Source organism: Triticum urartu, chromosome 2 (genome assembly GCF_003073215.2).
Source record: "Triticum urartu cultivar G1812 chromosome 2, Tu2.1, whole genome shotgun sequence".
NCBI lineage: Eukaryota > Viridiplantae > Streptophyta > Magnoliopsida > Poales > Poaceae > Triticum > Triticum urartu.
The window spans coordinates 740,461,797-740,489,648 of record NC_053023.1 but is presented as its reverse complement, the minus strand read 5'-3'; the positions used below and the strand labels follow the sequence as shown (position 1 = coordinate 740,489,648).

The 27,852-nt window shown below is 45.6% G+C and overlaps 1 long non-coding RNA gene across 1 annotated transcript; it reads left to right on the top strand.

The window, feature by feature from the left end:
- The first annotated feature begins 14,023 nt into the window (after positions 1 to 14,023).
- LOC125534561 lies at positions 14,024 to 15,531 on the top strand. The gene is made up of 2 exons (XR_007294508.1): positions 14,024 to 14,865; positions 15,235 to 15,531. It is a non-coding gene; the product is annotated as an uncharacterized LOC125534561 (long non-coding RNA).
- Positions 15,532 to 27,852: the final 12,321 nt, after the last annotated feature.

Below are 27,852 nucleotides of genomic sequence, written 5' to 3'. Positions count from 1 at the left end.
AATCGGGTCACATCCAGCCCAGTCTATACCTACTAATAAAGCATGGGCGAACCAATCCCTAAAAAAAAAGCATTGACGAACCAATCTGTGGTTGAATGGTTAGAGCAACTCTAGCAGACCGCATCCCGCCCAACCCGTAAAATAACCGTCAAAATGCAGGTCGGGGCGGAAAAAGCAGCCCGATCAGACACCGCATCCCGCCTCGGCCCGCAAATTTTTTTAGGGGGCGCGGCAAAATCCCAACCCCAACCCGGGAAAACACGGGTATCCCCCTCGCGGATGCGGTGCCCTGCATATAAGCGGAAGCGGTTGGTGTGGGAGACATTTCATCCCGCGCTTTCTCCCACCAACCACCCCTCCTCTCCCCCTTGCGCCGCCGCCCAAGATTTCGGCGACAGCAGCCGGCAGGAGCACGCCGGAAGGCCGCCACGCGCACGAGGCCTCCCCTCCCTTCCCCCCTGCGTCGGCGGGCCGTCGGATTTGCAGATCTGCGGCACTTCATCGCGGACTGCCGGATTTGGTTTTTCCCGGCCGCCGGTTGCTGCCCCAGGCGATGGAGTGGCCGGGGAGCCTCTCCCGCAGCCTAGGTAAGGGCGCATCGCCGCATGCAGGCGCAGGTTCATCCGCCCGCCGCCGCCAAAAGATTGCGAGCATGGACTCGTTCGGCCGTCCATCGGGCTCGGCGCTCGCTCAGCGTCTTTGTGGTCTGCCGATGCCGCTCATAGAGTGCGACGACTGCCCGTGCCAAGTGCTGTGACTCACTTCGAGCACGCCGAAGCACCCCGAATGGGTGTTATACAAATGCGAAAACGACGAGGTACGTGCACTTGCGGTAGCTCATTCCATAGCTCATTCTTTAGTTCAATTGCGGAAGCTCACTTCAAGCTTGCTCATTCTTTTGTGTAGGACGATGGATGCTCATTTTGGTTTTGGGAAGGACAATACATTGATTTGTTGATAGAAAGAAACTTAATAGATGTTAGTGCACTCCTTAGTACAATCGAAGGCAATGATGTGGTTGCATGTGCAACTAGAGGAGAAGCAACATCTATTTCTTTGGAACCAAAGATGAAGAATGAAGAAAGCAAGATCAAGAATCCGCAGATCAATAATGAGTGCATGGAGAAGATATTGCTTCAACTAGTGGGAGCAGTTATGAAAGTTGAAAATCTTCTGAAATGCATACTTGTGGTTCTTGTTTTCTTTGGTTTTGGTATTCTAGTCAAGATTTGGTGATATCTTTTGTATGTTGTTGTAAAAGCAAAGAAAAGCATTATGCTAGATCAATCTAAGTTTTACGGGCCGGGAGGAGCTGCGCCAGATCAGAACCCGCAAAAGCCGACCCGTAAAAAAGTATATTCCGCGAATATGCTTTTTTACGGGTCCATTATGCGGGGGTCTGCATCTGTGCCAGCCCACGTCGACCCGCAAAAGCAGGGTATCCCCAGTCCATTAGGGTTCAAATCCTGATACTCGCATTTATTCCTGAACTTATTTCAGGATTTCCGGCGATGTGCATGCCTACGGTGACTTTGTAAATTTCAAGATGATATGCCGGCTCAGTCTTGCGAAGGTGGTCATAGAGGTAGGGTGTGCGTGTGTGCATTCATAGTAGTGAGTGTATGCGCGTGTATATGAGCGCTTGCGTCTGTATTGTATTAAAAAACTAATAAAGCATGGTTTTTCTCAATAATAATAATAATAATAATAATCTATCCCTAATAATAAAGCACGGATTGACTCTGTGGGTTCACCGTCACAATACACTTTCTTGTTGTAAATTTACGCTTTCAGTTTGCATTTAAAACATATATACGAGGTGGTACTTATTCGGGAACCACATCGTATGCATCAAAATCCGTACTAATAAAATTACAAGATAGAAATTCGAACCTGGGCCCCTACATCCAAAGCACAACGAACTAGCCAACTCATCTACCACAAGTCTCTCTGATAAACGCAACGAACGTTCTATACTTATATTGAATTAAACCTGGACTTCGTATATTTTATTGGCACAGAAGCCACTAGCGTTGCTTGGGCCGCGTCATGTAATCCAACAAAAGTCTTGCCTTCGGATCTGTGATAGAAGGTGTATCCAATAGTTTTCTTTGGATATCCTATGAAGACACATTTCTCCGATTTGGGTTTGAGCTTATCAAGTTGAAACTTTTTCACATAAGCATTGCAACCTCAAACTTTAAGAAACGACAGCTTAGGTTTCTTGCCAAACCATAGTTCACACGGTGTCGTCTCAACGGATTTAGATGGTGCCCTATTTAACGTGAATGCAGCTGTCTCTAATGCATAACCCCAAAACGATAGTGGTAGATCGGTAAGAGACATCATAGATCGCACTATATCTAATAAAGTACGGTTATGACGTTCGGACACACCATTACACTATGGTGTTCCAGGTGGTGTGAGTAGTGAAACTATTTCACATTGTTTGTAACTGAAGGCCAAACTCGTAACTCAAATACTCTTCTCTACGATCAGATCGTAGAAACTTTATTTTCTTGTTACGATGATTTTCCACTTCACTCTGAAATTCTTTGAACTATTCAAATGTTTCAGACTTGTGTTTCATCAAGTAGATATACTCATATCTGCTCAAATCATCTGTGAAGGTCAGAAAATAATGATACTTGCCGCGAGCCTCAATATTCATCGGACCACATACATCAGTATGTATGATTTCCAACAAATCTGTTGCTCGCTCCATTGTTCCGAAGAACAGAGTCTTAGTCATCTTGCCCATGAGGCATGGTTCGCAAGCATCAATTGATTCATAATCAAGTGATTCCAAAAGCCCATCAGCATGGAGTTTCTTCATGCGCTTTACACCAATATGACCTAAATGTCAGTGCCACAAATAAGTTGCACTATCATTATTAACTTTTCAGCTTTTGGTTTCAATATTATGATTATGTGTATCACTACGATCGAGATCCAATAAACTATTTTTATTGGGTGTGTAACCATATAAGGTTTTATTCATGTAAACAGAACAATAATGTATTCTCTTACTTAAATGAATAACCGTATTACAATAAACATGATCAAATCATATTCATGCTCAACGCAAACACCAAATAACACTTATTTAGGTTCAACACTAATCCCGAAATTATAGGGAGTGTGCAATGATGATCATATCAATCTTGGAACTACTTCCAACACACATCACCACCTCACCCTTAACTAGTCTTTGTTCATTCTGCAACTCCCGATTCAAGTTACTAATCATAGTAACTGAACTAGTATCAAATACTGAGGGGTTGCTATAAACACTAGTAAAGTACACATCAATAACATGTATATCAAATATACTTATGTTCACTTTGCCATCCTTCTTATTCGCTAAATACTTGGGGCAGTTCCACTTCCAATGATTAGTCCCTTTGCAGTAGAAGCACTTAGTCTCAGCCTTAGGATCAGACTTGGGCTTCTTCACTTGAGCAGCAACTTGCTTGCCGTTCTTCTTGAAGTTCGCCTTCTTCCCTTTTCCGTTTTCTTGAAACTAGTGGTCTCGTCAACCATCAACACTTGATGTTTTTCTTGATTTCTACCTTCGTCGATTTTAGCATCACGAAGAGCTTGGGAATCGTTTCCGTTATCCCTTGCATATTATAGTTCATCACGAAGTTCTACTAATTTGGTGATGATGACTAGAGAATTCTGCCAATCACTATTTTATCTGGAAGATTAACTCCCACTTGATTCAAGCGATTGTAGTACCCAGACAATCTGAGTACATGCTCACTAGTTGAGCGATTCTCCTCCATCTTTTAGGTATAGAACTTGTTGGAGACTTCATATCTCTCAACTCGGGTATTTGCTTGAAATATTAACTTCAACTCCTGGAACATCTCATATGGTCCATGACGTTCAAAACGTCTTTGAAGTCCCGATTCTAAGCCATTAAGCATGGTGCACTAAACTATCAAGTAGTCATCATATTGAGCTAGCCAAACGTTCATAACGTCTGCATCTGCTCCTGCAATAGGTCTGTCACCTAGCGGTGCATCAAGGACATAATTCTTCTGTGCAGCAATGAGGATAAACCTCAGATCACGGATCCAATCCGCATCATTGCTACTAACATCTTTCAACACAATTTTCTCTAGGAACATATCAAAATAAACACAGGGAAGCAACAACGCGAGCTATTGATCTACAACATAATTTGCAAAATACTACCAGGACTAAGTTCATGATAAATTTAAGTTCAATTAATCATATTACTTAAGAACTCCCACTTAGATAGACATCCCTCTAATCCTCTAAGTGATCACGTGATACAGATCAACTAAACCATGTCCGATCATCACGTGAGATGGAGTAGTTCCATTGGTGAACATCACTATGTTGATCATATCTACTATATGATTCACGCTCGACCTTTCGGTCTCCGTGTTCCGAGGCCATATCTGTATATGCTTGGCTCGTCAAGTATAACCTGAGTATTCCGCGTGTGCAACTGTTTTGCACCCGTTGTATTTGAACGTAGAGCCTATCACACCCGATCATCACGTGGTGTCTCAGCACGAAGAACTTTCGCAACGGTGCATACTCAGGGAGAACACTTCTTGATAATTAGTGAGAGATCATCTTAAAATGCTACCGTCAAACTAAGCAAAAATAAGATGTATAAAAGATAAACATCATATGCAATCAAAATATGTGACATGGTATGGCCATCATCATCTTGCTTCTTTGATCTCCATCTCCAAAGTACTGTCATGATCTATATCGTCACCAGCATGACACCATGATCTCCATCATCTTGATCTATATCAATGTGTCGTCACGTGGTCGTCTCGCCAACAATTGCTCTTGCAACTATTTCTATCGCATAGCGATAAAGTAAAGCAATTATTGGACGCTTGCATCTTATGCAATAGAGAGACAACCATAAGGATTTTGCCAGTTGCTGATAACTTCAACAAAACATGATCATCTCATACAACAACTTATATCGCATCACGTCTTGACCATATCACATCACAACATGCCCTGCAAAAACAAGTTAGACGTCCTCTACTTTGATGTTGCAAGTTTTACGTGGCTGCTACGGGCTTAGCAAGAACCGTTCTTACCTACGCATCAAAAACCACAACGATAGTTTGTCAAGTTGGTGCTGTTTTAACCTTCGCAAGGACCGGGCGTAGCCACACTCGGTTCAACTAAAGTTGGAGAAACTGACACCCGCCAGCCACCTGTGTGCAAAGCACGTCGGTAGAACCAGTCTCGCGTAAGCGTACGCGTAATGTCGGTCCGGGCCGCTTCATCCAACAATACCGCCGAACCAAAGTATGACATGCTGGTAAGCAGTATGACTTATATCGCCCACAACTCATGCATATAACATCAACACATAAAACCTAGGCTCGGATGCCACTGTTGGGGAACGTAGTAATTTCAAAAAAATTCCTATGCACACGCAAGATCATGGTGATGCATAGCAACGAGAGGGGAGAGTGTTGTCTACGTACCCTCGTAGACCGAAGCGGAAGCGTTGACGCAACGTAGAGGAAGTAGTCGTACGTCTTCCCGGTTCAATCGATCCAAGCACCGTTACTCCGGCACCTCCGAGTTCTTGACACACGTACAGCTCGATGACGCACCCCGGGCTCTGATCCAGCAAAGCTTCGGCGAGGAGTTTTGTCAGCACGACGGCGTGGTGACGATCTTGATGTTTAACCGTTGCAGGGCTTCGCCTAAGCACCGCTACAATATGATCGAGGTGTAATATCGTGGAGGGGGGCACCGCACACGGCTAAGGAACGATCACGAAGATCAACTTGTGTGTCATGGGGTGCCCCCCTGCCCCTGTATATAAAGGAGCAAGGGGGAGGGGGCGGCCGGCCTAGGAGGGGGCGTGCCAAGGGGAGTCCTACTCCCACCATCCTTCCTTGTTGGAGTAGGAGAAAGGGAAAGATGGGGAGAGGAAGAAGGAAAAGGGGGCTGCGCCCCTTGTCCAATTCGGACCAGAGGGGGGGCGCAGGCCTCCTTCCTTTTGGCCTCTTTCCTCTATTCCCGTATGGCCCAATAAGGCCCATATACTCCCCGGCGAATTCCCGTAACTCTCCGGTACTCCGAAAAATACCCGAATCACTCGGAACCTTTCCGATGTCCGAATATAGTCGTCCAATATATCGATCTTTACGTCTCGACCATTTCGAGACTCCTCGTCATGTCCCCGATCTCATCCGGGACTCCGAACTCCTTCGGTACATCAAAACTCATAAACTCATAATATAACTGTCATCGAAACCTTAAGCGTGCGGACCCTACGGTTCGAGAACAATGTAGACATGACCGAGACACGTCTCCAGTCAATAACCAATAGCGGAACCTGGATGCTCATATTGGCTCCTACATATTCTACGAAGATCTTTATCGGTCAGACCGCATAACAACATACGTTGTTCCCTTTGTCATAGGTATGTTACTTGCCCGAGATTCGATCGTCGGTATCCAATACCTAGTTCAATCTCGTTACCAGCAAGTCTCTTTACTCGTTCCGTAATACATCATCTCACAACTAACTCATTAGTTACAATGCTTGCAAGGCTTATGTGATGTGCATTACCGAGAGGGCCCAGAGATACCTCTCCGACAATCGGAGTGACAAATCCTAATCTCGAAATACACCAACCCAACATGTACCTTTGGAGACACCTGTAGAACACCTTTATAATCACCCAGTTACGTTGTGACGTTTGGTAGCACACAAAGTGTTCCTCCGGTAAACTTGAGTTGCATAATCTCATAGTCATAGGAACATGTATAAGTCATGAAGAAAGCAATAACAACATACTAAACGATCGGGTGCTAAGCTAACGGAATGAGTCATGTCAATCAGATCATTCAACTAATGATGTGATCCCGTTAATCAAATAACAACTCTTTGTCCATGGTTAGGAAACATAACCATCTTTGATTAACGAGCTAGTCAAGTAGAGGCATACTAGTGACACTCTGTTTGTCTATGTATTCACACATGTATTATGTTTCCGGTTAATACAATTCTAGCATGAATAATAAACATTTATCATGATATAAGGAAATAAGTAATAACTTTATCATTGCCTCTAGGGCATATTTCTTTCATCCACATGGTGTTCCGGTTGAGGGGGGTTATTGACAAGTGTATATTGTATTCATGGGGTTATTGACAAGTGTATATTGTATTCATTCTGTATCATATTGTACGTAGTCTGATCCTATATTTCTGGATCCCCTTGCCCGTTGGCCTGCATGCCTACTCTCACGGGCCCTCTCTCCCTCTCTCTCTCGGCATATATGATGTAATGTGTAACAGAATCAATCACGGATAAAGAAACAATCTTCCAACTCTCTCCAAGGTCACCGCAAGCCCCTTGTTCCACGACGCGGGCAAGACCAACACAAGCGAGATCCCGACCAAGGCGGATACGCTGTCTCCCGCCAACAACATTGGTGGCGACGGCCACGGGCCGTTAGGCCACAACAGGGCTTCACGGGCACAAGTTTCGGTCGTTGGGAGCCCTCTGCTTCCTTCAGCGAGCCTGACCAATGGTACTTTACGGACTCCATTTCCCACGATTCTTCTGTTGGGTCCTAGTGAGCATAGTGGGTCTAGTTCTAGCAATCGCAGTTCTTCTTCACACTTCGATTGCCCGGAATTTGATGGTGATAATCCTACGGGATGGCCCATACTCTGTGAAGCTTACTTTTGGGTGTGTGCAATTCATCCTAGTACCTAGGTTGACACTGCTATAGTGCACCTCACAGGCGCTACAGTATTGTAGTTAGAATGGTCACAAACTCATGTCAAATTTGCTCAGTGGGAGTATTTCACAGCTGTTGTTCTAGAAAATTTTGGGTGATCAGAAGTTCAACATTTAGGAGGAAATTCTCTCGTCTAAAACAAACAGGCACTGTGTTGGAGTATGCTGAGCAGTTTACTGTTCATAGCTTATTGGAAAATCACAAATCATGGGATCCTCTCTTTTCACTAATCAATTCGTAGATGGATTGCAGATGGATATAAAAGCTGTTGTTATGTTACATCGCCCTGTCGATTTGGAAACAGCTGTCTCTCTGGCTGAATTACAGGAGGAAGCAATGGAGTTAATCCGTCAAGAACAGGCAATGATTGCCACCAAAGTTTTAAATGGCGCGCTAAGCCTCTTAACGGCGGACCTCTTCTAAACGCTATAGCACGCTATTTAAAATGTTTGTTCATTTGTTTGGACCAAAGTCTCTTAGCGCAAGACCTTTTGTAAACGCTATAGCTCCGCACGCTCCGAGTCAGCAAAGCTCCGGGGGTCGTGCTTATCAGCGATGTGTTCAGGCAAAATACCGTCGACGCCAAGGCTGGAGGGGAAGATTGTCGCAGTCCAAACAGTGCCATGTCCTCATCAACTTCATCTTCTGTTGATGACAAGCTCAAGACATTGAGGACTTATCAAAGGGCACGCGGGCGGTGTTTCACTTGTGAGGAGCGATGGGCACTGGACATGTGTGTGCAGACACAGTTCAGCTTCATGTTGGCGAAGCTATCACAGGACACTTCTGAAGAAGATCTCTGCATGCTATCAGCGGCTGCTGTTACTGGAAGGAACAGAAGCTCCGAAAGCCTTGCGCCTGTTGGGACAATTGAAACAGAGATCACTGCTAATGCTTGTGGACTCGGGAAGCTCTGACAGCTTCATGAATTTTGATATCGCTGGGGATTGGTCAATGTCGCTGATAGCGCAATCATATCGTCAAGTTTGGAAGTTCTGACAGTGGAGTCTCAAGTGCAGGGGTACGAACTTCGGTCATCATTGAAACTTTTCCCTCTAGGAGCCTATGATCGATGTCATTTTAGGAATGGATTGTCTCGAATCTTGTGGAGTCATGACATTCGACTAGATCATTGATGGCGCGCGTTGCCGCGCCCGTCTAATTTTTCGATTGAATGATAGTAATTTTCATGCACATACATATATAGGCATGAAATATGTAGGTTTAATTTATATTCACTTAGAAGAATAAGTCATCAGGCAGGAAAAACTAAAATAAAAAATAGATTGAAATTCAACAACATTTCAAGTCGCATGGTAACAAAGAGGCGAATTGGACAGAGAAAATCAGCTTAGTTTTGATCTCAAGCCTGATGTACAGATGTCATGCAACTAAACAATGTTGAAAAACTTGAATCATCATTATGTAAAAGAAAATTTTGGTGGGCAAAGAAAAAGGCGCAACGTAGCAACCCTAGCAAACCCACTATCCCGCCGCTGCTGAAAAAAAAAACCCCACCATCCCGCTGCCCCTTGGTCTCTCTATCTCTCTTGTTGGAACGTGTCAGCGGCTCCACCTCATCGTGCGCGGCATGCTCGGCCTTGAGCCGCGATCTCCCCTGTATCTCTCTCTCGTCTAACTGTTTATATATCCGCGTGCTGAGAGATTCTCCATTACTCAACTCTCTCTCCCCCACCGGCGACCTCCCTCCCCTACCGCCGCCGCCCTCCCCTCTCCCCACCGGCGACCTCCCATCACGTCCTCTCCCTTCCCTTCCCTTGCCCGCAGACCGACAAGGGGGGACATGGCAATCCTGCAGCGGCCGGATCCAAGATCAAGCCCCCCGTGGGCTTCCTGCTCGAGCACCTCGCAGCGACCACGGCGGCGCGAGCGCCCATATGCAGGCGGCTCTGAACCCTAGCCGCCGCAGCGGGTCACCGGAGCAGCATCTCCCTCACCCCCGTCGGCCGACAGCACCAAGGGGCTCGCGCTCTCCTCCGGCCTTCGCCCGCGCCTGCTTCCCTCCCTCCGGCGTCAGCGTCACGTCAGGGCAGGGCAGGTAACCCCCCAAACCCCCTTCCTTGTGCTCTGTTTGGTGACACTGGGGAGGGTAAGTATCTTGCAATGCTTAGACGGACTGTATTCATCATTCTCTCAATTGTTATCTTGTAAATACATTAAGGCGATGTATATTTCCTTTCCTGATAAAAACTGAGCTACGTTGCATTGGCGAGATTAAAAGATAAGATGAAAATAGCACTCTCCGCATATGATTTCTGTGGCCATGATAGTCCAGTCAAGATTTCCCTTGCTTGAGCCTTAAATAGCATACTGTCATTAAAATGGCTCATTACCGCAAGGAGAATGCTTATCATAACACTGACCCACTGGGAGGCCAAAACGTGATACGGTGTTTTCAAGTACCAGATCCTCCACTCGATGCTAGCACATAATAGGACAAACTGTTGTACCAAAAAGAGAACATAGTAGAGTTTCGATAATAAACAGGATCCATCACTGTTTATTATGCCATAAACAGGTATAGACTGAATATTTAGTGTGCACTCGACAAATATTTAGGGAAAGGGCATAGAAAGAATCAAAACTCACACTGCCGGACTTCTCCTTACTACTAGCTATAAAAGCATTACGGCAGACCAAACTGCAATTTTCAGCAGGGAGATATTCAGACAGGGGACCAAACTCGACCGTCCCCTCTTGCATGCATTCTAGCCTTGTATTGTCAGGACTCGGCGCTCAATGTCAAGTCTGCACACTGCCGAGAAAATAGTGCATTGCAAGTATGATTCAATTTCATTATGATTACCAATTAGTGTGTTGGTTGCAGGAATTTCTACATGATTTTTTCTTATCATCTTTTGGGCTTTTCATTTCCATACCAAGCAACTTGTTTGATGGTGGTTGGTAGCTACTACTTTAAATTGACGCGTCAGAGTACTTCAAATAGCTCAGAGTAAGGATTAGTGTAATGAAGATGTTGGATGGTGTGGGGGAGGAGCGGCATTTCAGCGAAGTGGGAGAAGTTGGTGTGCCGGAGGAAACTCCGATGCAAGCCCATTGATGTCTCCGATGCTGGTCGGCGTAACTCCTGTCCAGTGGTTGCAGCCAACTTCCCACCGACTTCCTATCAGAAATCTCCTGTGGCCAGCACATAGGTTCCGACAGGTCAACACAAACTAGAACCAAGTTGTTTCTCTTGTACCTTCCCTTTTTTAGCCTTAGTTTCCATCCTAATTATCGTTTACTAGCATGGGAAATCAAATTATTAAAAGGAAAGCAACAAGAAAAGCTGTCCACAAAATGCAATAACAAATATCATTGTCAATAAAATAAACAATGTATGGTCTTTTGTGGAACTGATGTCAAAGTTAACCAAGACCAAATATATATCCAACAACATACATGGTGAACTTTGTTACAGCGGAGAAAGCCACCAAATCGATATGCATGAAAGTAAGCAGATGTTGCTGTACAACACAAATTAAGAGGATAAGCTTATTGGAAGCACTTCAATATCTTCAGGAGATGAGTCGACAATCTGGTGCGCCATGTAGCAAGCAGCAGCACATGGAGATTCACCATTAGCATGTACACATGCCAGGCGATCAGACAGACCAATTGCTGAAGCAACAGAATCGCGGCTACTTGAAATACCAAATGCCAATCTGTCAGCTCAAAGAAAACCTAAGTCATGTCCCTAGCAAGATTGACCCAAACTTCCAAAAAGGTGTACTCCAGACGAAACAACATCGTCACGATTTGCCAGCGGAGGCGCCAATGGCCCTAGGCCACTTCTTCGATGGGAAACCTCCAGGAGAACTTTTTTGACAACATTCATGAAACAAAAAAAGCAAAGAAACAAAGAAAGCAAAGAAGAAGGAGATTGTGGGCCTTGTGGCTCTCTCCAACAAAAACGAGGGAAAGCAAAGGGAAGAGCAAGAATAAGGCCAAAGAAGAGATGAAGGTGCTTGTAGCCTTCTCTCTCAAGGAAAGCAAATGGGAGAGCTAGAAAATGACCAAAATAAAGAGGAAGAACCTTGTGGGTTGTGTGTCTTTCTCTCCCCAAAAAAACAAGGAAATGGCCAATACATCACCGGGAAGTTGTTTTGAGCTGGGGATGACATGAGTTTTGCCGTCGGGCAGTTAGTGCTTGTGTGTCTCTATCACCATCCTTCACATCCATGGGAAGCTTGCTCCTTGTTACCATGGGCCTTACCCGGTTGTTGCGAAGGTTTGCCATGTGATGTATAAGCTGAAGCTTCCACCATGTGCACTCCGTCAAAGAGTCTTCCATGTAACACAGTTGAAACCTTTCCGTGGAGTTCCACCAACCGAGCTGTAGTTGTTGAAGCCACAAGAGGTCCTCCGGCACAGGGTTATTCATGGAGCACCGATGCTAGTGGTGTACTCGGAAGCAACTTTTGTAAACATCGCAGAATTTCAAGCAAGTTTCCAGTTTTCAAGCTCGGATATAAGCTATTCACCACGGAAAGGTTCCCAAACCCCGGGAGCTTGAAATCAACCCCGGTGAATAGATTATCATTGAGCTTAAAATCTGGAAACTTGTCTTAAAACTCTGCGAGGTTTTCCCAAGTTGCTTCTGAATACCCATAGCCAATCCATTGCACTAGAAGTATTGGCGCTCCACCACTAATCCTGTGCTGGAGGACCTCTTGTGGCTTAGGCAACGACATCTTGGTTGGTGGAACTCCCACAAAAAGGTTTTAGCTGCGTTACATGGGAAACTCTTTGACGGAGTGCACACGGTGGAAGCTTTAGCTTATACATCATGTGGCTAACCTTGGCAACAATTGGGTAAGACCCATGGTAACTAGGGGTAGGCTTCCTAATGGATGGCACAGGATGGTTATAAAGAGACACAAGCACCAACTGGCCGATGGCAAATTCAACTCATGTCATCCCCAGCTCAAAACAACTACATGGTGATGTATTGTCCATTCTTATTTTTTGAGAGAGAAAAACACATGGCTCACAAGGTTCTTCCCCTTTGTTTTGGTCATTTACTTGCTCTCCTATTTGCTTTCCTTGCTATTTTGGGAGAGAAGGCTACAAGCTCCTTGGTCTTTACTTTGGCCTTATTCTTGCTCTTTCCTTGTTTTTCTTTGGAGAGAAAGCCACAGGGCCCACAATCTCTTTCCTCTTTGCTTTCTTTTTTTGTTTCCTTTTTTCTTTTCATGAATGTTTTCACAAAATTTCTCTAGTTTTCTTTCACCTGATTAGACAATCACTCAAAACAAAGATGCACACCCGATTCATGGGTCTCATGTCTTTGTTGTTGAAGAGGTGTTGTTCAACTAAATGTGCCCAGCTACGTGCCTTGTGTCTGTGGCTGGACTTTCGTTACCGTACGGCCACATGTAGTGACCTAGGACTTTGCCGAGTAGACCCTGTCCAGACACGCCCCCAAGAGGACCGCAGACATCATTTTTTATTGATAGTAAAAATAATTTATACATGGTAGAAGAATCTAAGACAACAGTTAAAAAAACTTATCCTAAGCGATATCAATGTCCGGCGCAAGCCAGCCAAAGACGCAGACCCATGCTGGAGGACCTGGAAGCGGCCGAGCACGGCATCGTGTCACTCCTACAGGTAGGGCCAATCGTCGAGGCCGTGAACCGGGTGTTCGTCGCGTTGCCGGAGAACCCGAACGGTCCGTGTTGAGCTAAGACACCGCCGCCCAGTGCCACCGTTCGACAAACCGTCAACGACTTGGTTCAATAACACCTCTTCGACAACAAAGACATGAGACCTTTGCTCACAACAGAAATAAAATGGTGAGTGTTAAGAAGAGGGCCGGAACAGCAAAATCCAATAAAAATGCAAACCTTAGACAGCATGAGGAGCCATCCAACCCTTGTTGGCGTCGTCCAACTCCGATGATCACCAGTTGCAACACCCCACACAGAGAGACAAGAAAAGAATTTAGGGTTGGTGGGCATCGGGAGCGCGTCCTTTTTATGCATACACCGGATCCGACCTAATGAAATGTCAGAAAAGGCACCACAAAATCGGACCCAAATAAGTACCATATGCTTCTCTTTCACCTGATTAGGCAATCAAAACCCCTTTCACCAGACTCAACTTCTCATCAATCTTAAAAAGCATTCACATGTTTAGTTAGATGATTTGCATGACTTTTTTCGCTCATTACAACAATGCACATATCCAACTCTCTTTTATTTTCTGTATGGGAGGAAATCATTTCTACTTATTGCAACTGTACTCCTCTGATTCTCCATAAATATACTTGTAAGTTATGTCTTGTTGAACAAGTTCAGTAAATCATGGAGGAGCAATAGATATTTACTTGTCTCTATTTTTCATGTCTATGATCATTAACTGAATATTGTTGTAAGCATATCCTTATTGTTTTCAGTTGGCATTCGTTGGTAGCTGGTAAGGTTCCATTTTACGCTGAACCACAAATTAGACTACATTACAACACTTTTTTAGTGGAAAATAAATATATATATTTTCTGAATTATGCAGTGTTTCCATTACTTCCTATTGAAATCTACTGAATGGGCTGACAAGTGGACTTTTCATTGAATGTATAGTAATGTTTCCCAACTATGCTAAAGTTGTATTTTTCCAATATTACCTTAGGGCATGAATTTACAAAAATGTTAGAATTGAATAGTTATAAAAGGATTGTACAAAAAACTTTAAAGACAAAGACGTTATAAGTTTATATGAAGCTACAACTCCTGTCGATATTTTTCTCTTCTGAGATTTGATATGAAGCTTCAGTTCCTATACTAAATACAATTCATTTCTTCTTCTGCTTTTCCGAGACATTATGTGAAGCAACCCATCGCAACTTGCAACATCACCTAATTCATGCCCTTTGTGAATTCAAGTTTGTTAGTGAGCGACTCCATTTAATATTTTGTATCATGCACTAGGTTCATAAACACTGGATGCATGTTGCTCTCCTGTAGATTGGTCCATTGACTAAACCATTTGCTCTTCGATGTTCCAGGTTTGTTGTCTATAAAAGAAGATCCATGCTTGGAGTTGCAAGAGGTCCTAATTAACCTTGTAGGTTCGAGAAGGCATTGCTTCTTTACATGAATGTGCTTCCTTTTAAGTAGTGGAAATGGAAAATAATGCCATGCCGCCAGCTCCTCCACGATAACCATCTATTCAGATTTATCTAATTATGCAAGGAACCAACTATTTATATCTTCCAATGCACCAAACTAATAGTCTCATGAACTTGAAATCAGCTTAAATCATAACAGTATCATGTTTTCGTCAAAGAGCTTTGTGGTGGCATAAATATCAAGTCACGAGGAACATTCGATGCAAAATACTCATGTTGCTGAGAGAAACCCATGTTGTACATTTATATTCTCTCTTTTTTACTTTTGGAAGTTATGTCAAGAACATGCTTTTATTTTGGTGCAGGTAGATTTTACAACTGGATGCCCAGGCCTTAAATAGTAACAAAGGGCATAGCAGCACAAGAACACAGATGTATTGGATAGCTTCTGCTTTCGACTTTCCTGTTCATTTCATTAGCACTTTAACTTACTGAGGGAGGTGAAGTGAAGGCAGCTCTGTGTGCAAAAATAAAACACACCTTTGGGTGCAAATAATGTACTGATGAATTTTTCAATGTAACTCATAATGGCCTCGTTTTACAATTGAAGTTGGGCGTATTAATCATTATCTGTAATAAATTAGGTTTCTGAGTTGTGTGGAGGTCCTGCTTTTACCAGTCTTTGTAATAAGCTGTAATGAGTAGGTTCGAGTTATGATTTTAAGGCTGTTTGTCTGGTGTGTCAGGTAGAGATATTGTATCTCTCATGGCAGCAAATAAAAATATAACTATAACGACGACCTCCAAATGCACAAGCCAAATAGACAATGTAAAATTCAAATGATAATGTATGCTGTTGTTTACTTTCTAATATTTTCTCATGTTAGTTCAGATGGTTTTAAGGTGATGCATTGGTTTTAATCAAAGAAAGAAATGGAATTCGGGCATGCATGAACCTATTGCATGCACACAATGCAGAATTATATATTTCCTTGAAATTCATTAAGATAAACAAGTTGATTTGTAAATAGTCGCATTACCAACGACAAAACAATTGAGTATGACAAAGTTGAGGTGTACTGCAAAATTCAAGTTTTATATCTAACTAGTACAAATGCGGACTTTATAAAATGTGCATTAAGTGGTCTGAAGTGTCTCTGTTGGAAATATGAGCAATTTACCAAATAATTTTGCTAATGGAAATACTAGATAAAGCATGACTAATGTAGGAAATATAAAGCAAGTCACGTAATCTGACAGAGAGAAGGTAAACATCGTCTGCATATATGAACTTGTGCTAAACACATCTAGAACATACACTAGATGAAGCTGCTTATACGACATAGAACCTAACATATGTAGGGCAGAAACTAGAGGCGAGAACTGTAGCAGGACTCCTAACAGAAGGAACAAGAATACGTACGGGACAGCAGCAGCGGAAGCACTGGACTTGGGGTCGACATCCTCTCCAGCCATGTCGTCGATGAGGTTGTCGACGTCGGGGAAGAAGTCGTCGTCGGGGAAGTAGTCGTCGGAGTCCATGATGAAGAAGTCAGTAGTCGCGCGGAGCGCTCCCCAAAAATCTTATCACCCTTCTCTCGTACAGGACTCAAAGTGGTGCGGTTTCGGAGGCCTACTGTCCCGACTCGCGGTGCACGCCGCAAGCCGGGATGAGGAAGACTGCAGCAGCTCAGAGAATGGAACCGGTGGCGAGAGGAAGATCTCTGGGAGGAGCGACCTCCCTTTTATAGGCGCAAGATAAGGAGGCGAGAGGGCAGCGACGGGAGGCGAAAGAACAGCCGGCAGCTTCTGTGTGACCTTTCGTATACCCGTAGTGCGTGGCAAAAATTTAGATATCGGCTCGGCTCATTCCCGCAACCTGCGGCGCGGCGCGGCGCGGCGCGTCGCGTCGTGACGAGGCGTGGCGTGGCGAGGCAGGCGGCGGAGGAGGAGCGCGTGTGGATATCCCTCTTGTTCTCATGCTCGTATAAGTGGGGAAAGAACCTCCCTTATAAGGAGGTCCAACTCCCACTAAACTAGCAATGTGGGACTAAACTTTAGTAGTATCCCTTGCCTTGCACAAATGGGCTAAGTGGGCCTCTAGGATTTATTAGGAATTTCTGAAATAGTTATTGGGCTGCCCAAAATAGACTAAATTCCAGCAATCCCCCACCAGATCCCAGAGGCACACCGAAATTTGCCTTTGGTTCCAAAACACTATTTTATATACCGGTACTCCAGTGGAGACTGTTAAGTTGAACTTCCACCTAGAACTCTATGCTACACTAGTAAGCAACTTGAACAGTGGACTGGGCCTTGAACTGCAAGTTTTCTGCGAATCTAGCTTCACATAAAGCCTTGACCGATACATGGCTACCGTGGGTCTTCCCCGCGGGTGGAGCTTATGCGTCATACTCCGTGACCTTTCATGAGTTTACTAGAGAGAACCCTACTCTCATAGATTGCGACGTTTGACAATCAGACTCATATAGGTGTGTTCTTCAAAAGATGTTCTGCAGGATAACATCTCTTACTTAAATAAGCCACTTAGAACACATTAAGATATACATCAACCTGCCATGCAGATTAGGAGAGTATTGCATCTTCATGGAGTGGTATTGTGAATAGTAAGGATACTCTCCTCTCAGTTGACCAACAGCTTGTCTTCCACATCTAATTCACGGGATCTCCGATCACAAAGAATAGGTTACCACTGTGAACAACTCATATTGTGGGTCTCATACCCATCTCCCTTGATGCATTATCTATCACATTACGTGATAGACCCTTAGTAAAAGGATCTGCCAGATTTTTAGACGTTTGGATATAATCCAACGCAATAACTCCGGAGTTTTTCATTTTCCTTACAGACTTTAACCTTATCTGAACGTGTCTTGATGACTTCATGTTATCCTTTGAACTGCTCACTTTCGTGATCACAGTTTGATTGTCGCAGTTCATAAGAACACCCGGTACAGGTTTCTCAACAACCGGCAAGTCATTCAAGAGCCGGCGAAGCCAATCTGCTTCAACCGTAGCTGTATCTTGTGCTGTGAGTTCTGCTTCCATTGTTGACCTCGTTAAGATGGTCTGCTTGCAAGACTTCCAAGAAACAGCGCCACCTCCATGAGTGAATACATAACCGCTCGTGGCCTTTATCTCATCAGCATCTGAGATCCAGTTCGAGTCACTATACCCTTCAAGCACCTTTGGATGCCCGGTGTAGTGAATTCCATAATTTGCAGTGCCTTTCAAATAACGCAAAACTCTCTCTAGAGCTTTCCAATGCACATCTCCTGGTTTTGAGACAAACCGACTCAGTTTGCTAACAGCAAAAGAAATGTCAGGTCTTGTAGCACTTGCTAAGTACATAAGCGAGCCAATAATCTGAGAATATTTCAATCGATCTCTGGCAATTCTTCGATTCTTTCAAAGTAACACACTCGCATCATATGGTGTTGGAGAGGGCTTGCAGTCACTATAGGCAAAGCGACTCAAGATCTTTTCCACATAGTGAGATTGAAGCAAAGTAATCCCACCATCATCGTCTCTCAACAACTTGATGTGCAGAATGACATCAGCCACTCCTAAATCCTGTTGGGGAACGTTGCAGAAAACAAAAATTTTCCTACGGTTTCACCAAGATCCATCTATGAGTTCATCTAGCAACGAGTGATCGGATTGCATCTACATACCTTTGTAGATCACACGCGGAAGCGTTCAAAGAACGGGGATGAGGAAGTCGTACTCGACTTGATCCAAATCACTGGAGATCCTAGCGCCGAACGGACGGCACCTCCGCGTTCAACACACGTACGGTCAGCGTGACGTCTCCTCCTTCTTGATCCAGCAAGGGGGAAGGAGAGGTTGATGAAGATCCAGCAGCACGACGGCGTGGTGGTGGATGCAGGGGTCACCGCAGCAGGGCTTCGCCGTTCTACTGCGAGAGGGAGAGGTGTAGCAGGGGAGAGGGAGGCGCCAAGACTCAAGGGTGCGGCTGCCCCTCCCTCCCCCCTTTATATAGGCCCTCTAGGGGGTGCGCCGGCCCTAGGAGATGGTATCTCCTAGGGGGGGCGGCGTCCAAGGGGTGGAGTGCCCCCCAAGCCAGGTGGGGCGCCCCCCACCCTAGGGTTCCCAAACCTAGGCGCATGGGGTGGGCCAAGGGGGGCGCACCAGCCCACTATGGGCTGGTTCCCCCCCCCCACTTTATCCCATGGGGCCCTCCGGGATGGGTGGCCCCACCCGGTGGACCCCCCGGGACCCTTCCGGTGGTCCCGGTACAATACCGGTGACCCCCGAAACTCTCCCGATGGCCGAAACTGCACTTCCTATATATAATTCTTCACTTGCGGACCATTCTGGAACTCCTCGTGACGTCCAGGATCTCATCCGGGACTCCGAACAACTTTCGGGTTACTGCATATTCATATCTCTACAACCCTAGCGTCACCTAACCTTAAGTGTGTAGACCCTTCGGGTTCAGGAGACATGTAGACATGACCGAGATGGCTGTCCGGTCAATAACCAACAGCGGGATCTGGATACCCATGTTGGCTCCCACATGCTCCTCGATGATCTCATCGGATGAACCACGATGTCGAGGATTCAAGCAACCCGTATACAATTCCCTTTGTCAATCGGTACGTTACTTGCCCGAGATTCGATCGTCGGTATCCCAATATCTCATTCAATCTCATTACCGGCAAGTCACTTTACTCATACCGTAATGCATGATCCCGTGACCAGACACTTGGTCACTTTGAGCTCATTATGATGATGCATTACCGAGTGGGCCCAGAGATACCTCTCCGTCATACGGAGTGACAAATCCCAGTCTTGATCCGTGTCAACCCAACAGACACTTTCGGAGATACCCGTAGTATACCTGTATAGTCACCCAGTTACGTTGTGACGTTTGGTACGCCCAAAGCACTCCTACGGTATCCGGGAGTTACACGATCTCATGGTCTAAGGAAAAGATACTTGACATTGGAAAAACTCTAGCAAACGAATTATATGATCTTGTGCTATGTTTAGGATTGGGTCTTGTCCATTACATCATTCTCCTAATGATGTGATCTCGTTATCAATGACATCCAATGTCCATAGTCAGGAAACCATAACTATCTGTTGATCAACGAGCTAGTCAACTAGAGGCTTACTAGGGACATGTTGGTGTCTAGTATTCACACATGTATTACGATTTCCGGATAACACAATTATAGCATGAATAAAAGACAATTATCATGAACAAGGAAATATAACAATAATCCTTTTATTATTGCCTCTAGGGCATATTTCCAACTCATCTCAAAACAACGAGATAGGAAATCCTTGACCTCCTTAATAACATTCAGATTTGTTCCGAAAATCAGTATGTCATCAACATACAAGCACATGATAACTCCCTCGCCCCCAGCATGGCGATTGTACACACATTTGTCAGCTTCGTTCACAACAAAGCCTGCAGCTGTTAAAGTTCTTTCAAACTTCTCATGCCACTGTTTGGGTGCTTGCTTAAGTCCGTACAAAGACTTCAGCAACTTGCACACTTTCCCTTCCTGACCATCTAGTACAAACCCATCTGGTTGTTCCATTTAAATTTCCTCGTCCAACTCTCCATTTAGGAAAACAGTCTTAACATCCATTTGATGAACGAGAAGACCATGCGAGGCAGCTAGTGAAAGTAGAACTCGAATAGTGGTCAGTCGAGCCACAGGTGAGTAAGTATCAAAGAAGTCTTCACCTTCCTTTTGGGTATAACCCTTAGCCACGAGCCGAGCATTGTACTTTTCAATAGTACCATCAGGCCTAAGCTTCTTCTTGAATACCCATTTGCATCCTATAGGTATGCACCCATAAGGACGATTAGTTATCTCCCAGGTTTCATTCGCCAAGATGGAATCCATCTCGCTATGAACCACTTCCTTCCAGTAGCCAGCATCTTCAGATGCATAGGCCTCTGAAATAGAACTAGGAGTGTCATCTATGAGATACACAAGAAAGTCATCACCAAAGGACTTTGCAGTCCTCTGTCTCTTGCTCCTAGTAGGAACTTCATTGTTCTCCTCCACAGGACTTTCAAAGTGTTCCATCGAAATGGCAGGTTCGGCAATTGTAACTGGTTCTTAATTCGATGAACTAGGCATCTCCTGATTAGATGAGGTAGCCATATCCTTCATGGGTGTCAGGACCCCGATCCTAAGTCACACTGATCTAGCATGTAACACATCATATCACTTTGCGGCCTCACGCACGGTATTCCCACGGGTGCCACCTTACCTGGCCCGGGACCGTTTGCGCCTTTTGGATCACGTATGTGATAGTGTCGCTAGCATCCATATGACAAAGAACCCGGGCCGACATGGCTAGTCGTGAACCCAAAGCGGCACTAACCCATGGGGATAGGCATACATGAATCAACTTCGAGCATGTCGGTCAACAGCGTGTGAATCCGGGCTGTAGCACTGGGCTAACAGGACTCCGGTAACCCGGGCTGTAGTAGGCTAGGCAGGACTCCGGATGTCACCGCGTGACATTTCCCCGAAGGGACAGACACCGGAACGAAGTGAAACACATGCCGGTCAGTCAAGTGTCCTGAGCAGTAGTGCTGGGCTAGCAGGACTCCGGTGAACCGGGCTGTAGCGGACTACTATGGCTCAAGGAGGCACTAGACTACATTTCCCCATAAGAGAGGCTGCCAAGGATAAACAACTAGATCGTCGGATCCCACACATAGCAAGCATTTCAATCATACACACAATATGCTCGATATGTGTAAATACAACATGGCATCACAACATAACTCTACGACTCCAATATTTATTCATTAGGCTCTGAGGAGCCAAGATATTACAAACATGGGTCTCATGACCCAACATTCAGAGCATACAAGCAACAAGCACATGCGGAAGCTTAACATGTCTGAGTACAGTCATCTACAAATGAAAAAGGCTGAGAAGCCTGACTATCTACCAGATCCTGCCGAGGGCACAAGATCGTAGTTGAGGTATCAAGATAAACATCGGAGTCCACACGGAACTACTAGCGAGACTGACGTCTCTCTGCAAAAACATAAAATAGGGAAACGTGAGTACAAATGTACCCAGCAAGACTTACATCAGAACTAACTACATATGCATCGGTATAACAAAGGGGGTAGTGGAGTTTAACTGCAGCAAGCCAGCTTTGACTCAGTGGCTAACCTGAACTACGACTACAAACAAATCTTTTGAGGTGGCGCACATGAGTCCACATATTCACCATATCAATACACCACTATGGATCCGCTTCCGTCTCCCTACGAGAACGCCATCCATATAACTCACGCTTATCTTGCGAGTTTTAGAGTATCCACTTTCACTTGTCTATGAACTATTATAGGCAACCCAGAAGTCCTTTACCATGCACACGGCTATTCGAATAGATGATGTTAACCCTGCAGGGGTGTACTTCTTCATACATGTTTCCACCACTTAGCGTCTGCACACGACATGTGCTCGGCAGACTTCAAGCGAAAGCCGACGTGGGTGTAGACCACGACCTACCTAAACACTCAAGTCTCTAGTCCAGGTTTATCACCTAATCAGGTTCCATCCACAGGGAGTCCGGCCGAGGTTTCTGAAGGAAATATGCCCTAGAGGCAATAATAAAGTTATTATTTATTTCCTTATTTCATGATAAAACTTTATTATTCATGCTAGAATTGTATTAACCGGAAACATAATACATGTGTGAATACATAGACAAACAGAGTGTCACTAGTATGCCTCTACTTGACTAGCTCATTAATCAAAGATGGTTATGTTTCCTAACCATAGACAAAGAGTTGTTATTTGATTAATGGGATCACATCATTAGATGAATGATCTGATTGACATGACCCATTCCATTAGCTTAGCACCCGATCGTTTAGTATGTTGCTATTGCTTTCTTCATGACTTATACATGTTCCTATGACTATGAGATTATGCAACTCCCGTTTGCCGGAGGAACCCTTTGTGTGCTACCAAACGTCACAACGTAACTGGGTGATTATAAAGGAGCTCTACAGGTGTCTCCAAAGGTACATGTTGGGTTGGCGTATTTCGAGATTAGGATTTGTCACTCCGATTGTTGGAGAGGTATCTCTGGGCCCTCTCGGTAATGCACTTCACTTAAGCCTTGCAAGCATTGTAACTAATGAGTTAGTTGCGGGATAATGTATTACAGAACGAGTAAAGAGACTTGCTGGTAACGAGATTGAACTAGGTATAGGATACCGACGATCAAATCTCGGGCAAGTAACATACCGATGACAAAGGGAACAACGTATGTTGTTATGCGGTCTGAACGATAAAAGATCTTCGTAGAATATGTAGGAACCAATATGGGCATCCAAGTCCCGCTATTGGTTATTGACCGGAGACGTGTCTCGGTCATGTCTACATTGTTCTCGAACCCGTAGGGTCCGCACGCTTAAGGTTTCGATGACAGTTATATTATGAGTTTATGCGTTTTGATGTACCGAAGGTTGTTCGGAGTCTCGGATGTGATCACGGACATGACGAGGAGTCTCGAAATGGTCGAGACATAAAGATTGATATATTGGAAGCCTATGTTTGGATATCGGAAGTGTTCCGGGTCAAATCGGGATTTTACCGGAGTACCTGGAGGTTACCGAAACCCCCCGGGAGGTATATGGGCCTTAGTGGGCCTTAGTGGAAGAGAGGAGAAGTGGCCAGGGATGGGCCCCGCGCTCCTCCCCCCTTGGTCCGAATTGGACAAGGAGAGAGGGGCCGGTGCCCCCCTCCTTCTCTCTCTCTCTTTTCCCCCCTCACGAATCCTATTCCAACTAGGAAAGGGGGGGAGTCCTACTCCCGGAGGGACTAGGACTCCTCCTGGCGTGCCTCTCCTGGCCGGCCGCACTCCCCCCCTTGAGCCTTTATATACGGAGGCAGGGGCACCCCCTAGAGACACAAGTTGATCCACGTGATCATATTCTTAGCCGTGTGCGGTGCCCCCTTCCACCATAGTCCTCAGCGGTGCTTAGGCGAAGCCCTGCGACAGTAGTACATCAAGATCGTCACCACGCCGTCGTGCTGACGGAACTCTTCCCCGACACTTTGCTGGATCGGAGTCCGAGGATCGTCATCGAGCTGAACGTGTGCTAGAACTCGGAGGTGCCGTAGTTTCGGTGCTTGATCGGTCGGGCCGTGAAGACGTACGACTACATCAACAAAGTTAACGCTTCCGTTGTCGATCTACAAGGGTAAGTAGATCACACTCCCCCCTCTCGTTGCTATGCATCACCATGATCTTGCGTGCGCGTAGGAATTTTTTTGAAATTACTACGAAACCCAACAGTTTCCACATACGGCCCCGAACGATGTGTACAGGGTTCCGAGACACCAAACGGGTGCCCGGCTGGCTCGGCCACGTGCCTACCGCAACACAGCCCACCCCTACGATCAGCGCTGCATGCGGCCCCCAGCATACTACAAACACCAGAAACTACTTGCAACTCCTGGACAGAGGACAAGGGTGGTTAAGAAGTCGAGCGGGGTCATATTCAGGGCCCAATGCATGGTAGTAGCTGTTTCATGGATCACAAACACAGAACTCAGTTCCTGAGGACGGCTTCAATGAAACAACCCACCATGTACTCCTACATGGCCTCTCACCGCTACCTTTACCAAATCATGTTCACACACTTAGCTCACACACAGTAGGACATGTTCATGACCATTCCAATTCATTCCCGATGAATCAGACCCGACTCAACTCTAAGAAGTAGCAGGCACGACAAACAAGCATGAATGAGTAGGCACATCAAGGCTCAAACAACTCCTACTCATGCTAACGGGTTTCATCTATTTACTGTGGCAATGACATGTAATGCAGAGGATAAGGGGTTCAACTACCGCAACATGTAACAGTTGAATCGATGTTGTCCTAATGCAGTAAAAGGGAGCAGGAGCGAGAGAGTGGGATTGTATCGGAATGAACAAGGGGGTTTTGCTTGCGTGGCACTTCTGAAGATAATATAGTTCTTCATTGGTGTCATCGATCACGGCGTCGAAGCAACGTCTACTGAGAGGGGACAAATACCGGCAACAGAGAAAGAAACATAATCAATGCAATGCACAATATGATGCATGATCATGACATGGTAAAATGAGTGTGTTGGGCTAATGCAACTACAACCAGATGGGTTTGGGTCATTTTGAACCAAAGGTTTAATTCCAAACTCAAATTATGAATTTAAATAGTGCCTTAACATGTTTTGATATAAACAGTAGGTTTAAGTTGCTTTATCATGCATGAAACTAGTACAGATGGATAGATTGGATTTTTCTGATCATTTTCATATATAAATTTTTGCATTTGGAGTTACAGATTAATTTCTATGATTTTTTGAAGTTAGCACTATTTTTCTGGAATTTCCTGAATAAGAATAAATCTAGAAAAAGGAGTTACTACGTCAGAACTGCGTCAGCGTGACGTCAGCGAGTCAACAGGCTGGTCCAGGTCAAACCTGACCAGTGGGGGCCACACGTCAGTGTAATTAGCCTAGCTAATTTTTAGTTAGCACTAAACCTAACTTAGTTAGCAGACGGGCCCCACCTGTCATGGAGTCAGGGGGGAAGTCAACCTGGGCCCACACTGAGTCAATCCGGGTCAAGCGGGGTCAAACTCGCCGGCGTTTAGCCGCCGGTGAGGCCAGACATGGCGGGGCACCTCGGATTTGGTCCTCCGGTGGCCAAATTGAGGGCGGAGACGTGCTACGCGTAGCTGGGGAGCTGCTGCATCCAGTGGTGCAAGTGGTTGGACACGGGGATGCTGGAAGCAACGCGGGCGAGCTCGACAGCGGCGGCCGGAGTTCGGCACGCACGGGCACGGCGTTGGGGAGCACGGCAGGGCTAGCGAGTGGGTGCGCTCAGCTCCTGGGAGCATGCTGAGTACGGTGATGCGCGTGGACGCGGGTGGCAGCAGCTGTGGCCGCGGCGGCGACTTGGCCGGAGGCGGAGAGCTGTCGGGCTCGAAGGATACGGCGACTACGCGGCGCAAACGAGCAAGGGAAGAGAGGGGATCGAAGAAGAAGCTCATGGCGAGTGCAGCGGTGGCCTCGGCGAGCTTGGGGAAGCAACGGAGCGGGTGCACGGTCGCCGGCGATCTCAGCGGACCGAGGTTGAAGAAGACGGCGATGGCGGCATTTCAGGCCTTCCGGCGGGGCGTGGCTTGGTGGGGAGGAAGAGGGGGTCGGGGCGAAGCGTCTGAGCACATCGGCGAGGCGAGGCAGTGGCCGTGGCCACGACAGCAGCGAGCGGCGGTGACGATGGTTCTCGGGTGCGTGCGAGAGGAGAGCCAGAGGAGGGAGAGGAGCACGGGGAGAGTGAGGGGCGGTCGGGGAGGCTGCGTGTCATGCCTAGAGCGTCGAGGGCGAAGCGGCAAGCAGGAGGTGGCGCACGGCGGTGCGCGCGCGTCGGGCACGCGCCCGTCCTCCTGGCAAGGAGGAAGATGACAGGGGGAGGGGTCAGGCGGGCTGGGCCGCGCAGGTGGGCTGGCCAGCTGGGCCGCGACAGGTAAGTCAGGTAAGTTCTCTCTCTCTCTCTCTCTCTTCTATTTCTGTTTTTCTATTATTTCTGTAACTTCTGGGCTTTATTAAAAATACCAGAGCGTTTCCAAAAATCCTGAAAATAATTGTGGGCTCTGGTTGGAATATCCCCAACAGCCCTCACTTAAGTTCAGAATTATTTGGACATTTAAAATATTATATAGCATTTAATTGTCCAAATTCAAATACGTATGAATTAACTCCAAAATCCAGAAATGTCCTAGAAATGTGTGCATCATTTTTGGAAGAAGTTTTCACCCATGCCAAAATTGATGAACTTTTCTAAAGGCCATTTTGGGTAGATGGAAAAGATTTAATTTGACCCTAGTTGTACTTCATTTGCTGCTAGGGTTTATCAATCCCCATTTCAAGTTTAATAGAAATTGAAAATGATGCATGGATGCAATGCCACTAATGACAAGAAGGTTTCTAGGGCTGTGACAACTCACCCCCACTAAACAAGAATCTCATCCCGAGATTCAGGATGTGAGGTAAGAAGACAGAGGGGACACAAAGCTAATAACATGATCTTCATGATCCGGACGTCTTTCTCGAGGATGTTGATTCATTGCATCACCTTGATCTCGACGTCTTGCTTTGTGAACTACGTCCAACATGACAACGGGAGGAAAAATGAGAATTTTAGAAGAATCGATCTTCTTGAAGATCGAGCAACCGACGATCAGCTCACAGAATGAGACATAGCGACATCTGTCGAGATGAGACACGATATGTACATCAAGAATGATGGAAATGAGCATATGACAAGGTTTTAAATAAGTAGCGGGATTCCCACACCTAGGAGGGTGGTGAACGGTGTCAACGTAGCGAGGAGTTGGGTTGCCATGATACCATAACAAGACACCCTAGAGAAGGATGACTCATAGGATTATCCTTTAAGTGGAAAAAAGAATTACTTTTGATCCATAGATCAATAAAATTCTCTATACCAGCCTAGGGAAAATCTCGAGCAATCGTTTGAAGGAGTTCGAAGAAATGGCGTACTCGGACTAGGATGGATGATGTGGACTACCTTGTTGAAGACAACGCAATGGATGATTTTACTTGCGCGTGCTCTCAAGAACTTGAGCATTTCCATATTCATCAAGGTTCTACCAACATCCGCGTCGAGGATCCTAGCAACACATCTTACTACCCTGACGAATAGAGATGGACAATGCAGATGCATAGAAGACACCCCTTTCTTAGATTTCACCTTAGCAAGGCCAAGGGAACGAAATCTGGATGATCGACCGAGAGACATTTAGCACCCCGCTTTTAATGTTCTCCTTGATGTGCTAGCGCAACCCATTTATAGATATGGTTTGATAACTAGGACATCAAGTAAAAGGTCGGACTTCGGAAGCTCAAGAATCCATAAGGAATA